Source organism: Olea europaea, chromosome 11 (assembly GCF_002742605.1).
Source record: "Olea europaea var. sylvestris chromosome 11, O_europaea_v1, whole genome shotgun sequence".
NCBI classification, from domain to species: domain Eukaryota; kingdom Viridiplantae; phylum Streptophyta; class Magnoliopsida; order Lamiales; family Oleaceae; genus Olea; species Olea europaea.
This window is the reverse complement of record NC_036247.1, coordinates 30,084,217-30,087,310: the sequence shown is the minus strand read 5'-3', so window position 1 is coordinate 30,087,310 and position 3,094 is coordinate 30,084,217. Positions and strand designations below refer to the sequence as shown.

At 33.5% G+C, this 3,094-nt stretch overlaps 1 pseudogene; it reads right to left on the bottom strand.

The window, feature by feature from the left end:
• Positions 1-1,003: 1,003 nt before the first annotated feature.
• LOC111404689 overlaps positions 1,004-3,094 on the bottom strand; it is an 8,739-nt pseudogene continuing 6,648 nt past the window's right edge.

Genomic DNA, 3,094 nt, shown 5'->3' with positions numbered 1-3,094 from the left:
TAATTCTTAACACGTTGGCAAAAAATTTCTATTTTTTTTCTTCTTCTTCTTCCTTTTTTTTTTCTTTCTTTTCTTTTTCCTTTCTCTTTTCTCTTCCTGTTTCTCTCTCGTTCATATTCTTTTGAGTTTGTAATGGATTGGATTACATATATCTAATAACAATGGGAATGGATTTGTTTTGGGCAAACCGCCTACAGTTTCCTTTTACCTTTTTTTTTTCCATTTTTTTTTCTTTTTTCTTTTTTTTTAAGATATTAAATTAAGGTATTTCAAATTTCACCGCATAACTATAATTACAATACAAGTCCCTAACCTTTATATAATTTAACATTTAGTCATCTTATTTATCATACTAGAAGTTAAATCCCAAAATTTATTTTTATATCATTTCGGGCCCTCTTAAGTACTAGCAATTTCAAATTAAAGCCCCATGTAAATCATTCCTCCAACTTAAATCCTGATTTGGCTTTAACTTTGACTACATAATTCATGGACTTTGACTGTAATTGAGTGAGGTGTAACACACACACATACATACATACATACATATATATATATATATATGTGTGTGTGTGTGTGTGTGTGTACGCTATAAAGTTGATAGGACACAAACTCCTTATGTTGTCAAAAGATCAAATATTTATTCAGAATATATGTCAGTTTTGAAACAAAAGTTCACCAACTTTTACTGATTTTTCCAGTAGCTAATTCTTTTCACAGTATTCCTGATTCTCTTAACATTACAAAAATACCAAACAAAGCCTCAGCTTCAAAAGAAAATGCTTATAAATCAAAACCTATTCAGACTTTCCTGTACACTTAATTAATTTTATGAGGGGGGATTCTCTCTATTATTTTCCTTAAATCTTATTACGAGGGTTTTAAAATGGTTACCAAACATTAATGTGATCACGAGTGGCAGATATCAGCTACAAAACATTCATGTCAACGAAAATAGCTTCGCAAATAACCAGATAGATTCATATTAAAAACTGCATTTCCTAGTTACAAAACAAGTCAAAAATGAGTTGACATAATCAGTCATTTCAACTGCTTCTCAGTTCAGCACAAAACTATTTTGATTACTGAAAAACACGTCTCATGTATCCTACGATCACCCCACATTGAGATTTATTTATTCTGCTACAAGTAAGAATTCATCTTGCAAACACACATCTTCAGCTCACGACTCATTTTGATCTAATAGGGCTCGACAGATACACGGAACTTGGCTCCAGCATATACAACTTCATATCCAAGTTCCTCTTCAATTCGCAACAACTGTATGCAACAAATGACAATCAGATACCTAGATAATATCGTGCTTAATACTTCATAGTTGCGTATAAGGAAAGAACGAGAGAGACGACCATGGACAATCAGAATTTGACTGGGAAAATGTCCTATTAATTGTTGTTGGAACAAACACGAACATTTGTTACACGGGATTAAGTTGGCATTGAAATTGTACCGTATAATAGACACAATTTAACTTCTTTTTATCATCATCTCTAGTCCAAACCTGTTCAACATGAACACGCCATTAATGAATTTAAAAACATGAAGAAGTTACCTAGTTGTATTTTGCAAGACGTTCTGACCTGCATGGAGCTCCAGTCTTAATTTGGCGCTGACAAATTTTTTTCACAGAAAAAAATCAGTATTTTAGACTACGAAGGAAAACATAATTCTTGTAGAATCTGACAGAAGATTACCGTAGCCAAACCCACAGAGAGATCAGCAATGAAAGTGTCCTCTGTCTCTCCACTACATCCAGCAATAAAAATGATTATCAAATCTAATATTCTCTTTCACTGTAGATGCCCACCATATAACAAGGTCTAATTTTCATACCTACAGTGGCTTGCCATTACACCCCAACCAGCTCGTTTAGACATTTTTACAGCTTCAATACTCTCAGTAACTAATCCAATTTGGTTAACCTATTGGTTAAATGAAATTGTTAAACATGTCGTTGTTACATTTTCAAAAAAGTCGAGAGAGACCATTTAAGATATTAAGATCATACGGGTATTTCATGGTACCTTAAGAAGAAGAGCATTGCAGGTCTTCTCCTTGATTGCCTTTCGACTCTCTGCACACAAAAATAAGCAATAAGAAATGCACACAGGGAGGCTATGATGCACGGAGACGGATATATGTGTCTGACACGATACGTGTCGGATATGTTGACACGCGATTTTCAAAATGTACCAACACGACATGTCACCGACACGTTGATTAAATTCTTTGAAACTCTTCATTTATATAGTATAAATTTAGTTTTACACTTGTTATTAATAGTTCTTATTTAAATCTTTCAAATATAAATAACTATTTGATATTTACTAATAACTTTTAGGTAAAAATGTATAATATTAATAATAAAGAAAGATAATCATGGTATTCCAACTGTCGGTGTCCGACACACATCCAATACGTGTCGGACATGGACATACTACATTAGTTGAAATGTCGGTGCTACAAAGCATGGAGATAACCCCTACGTGCATTCTTGACAACTACGCATACAACATATTATTCAAGAATGCAGTCAAATGGAGCTAAGCAATTTAAGAACTTACCTCTTCTTTGAAGTTCAACTCATAAGTCTTGTCTAGTCCATAAAACTCAGATGCAGCAACATCCATTCCAATGACAACCTGTACATAATGAAACTTAAGCTCTAACTCATTCACCAGGTAATTAAACAATAAAGTCAAGAAAGTTCAGAAAACTCACTTTTCCTGTGTAACAGCTGTAACATATTTTATCAATGGTTGTCTTGAGCAGTTCAAGACCCTCCTTGTTCTCCTGCAGTCAATAAAAGAGTATACACTTCGAATTTTATAATGAACCTCAAGCAAAATGTTTATTCAAACATAACATATTGATCAACCTGAATGTTAGAAGCAAAGCCACCATCATCCCCTACATTGGCGGCATCTTGGCCATGTTTCTTCTTAATGACAGTCTAAGAACAAAGAAAACCAATTCCTAAAAATCAAGACCTCATAGATGCAACAGAAACTCATCAACTCTGAACTTTTAGACATAAAAACTGCAATTTGGGAAAGCCAGAAATCAAAGAAAA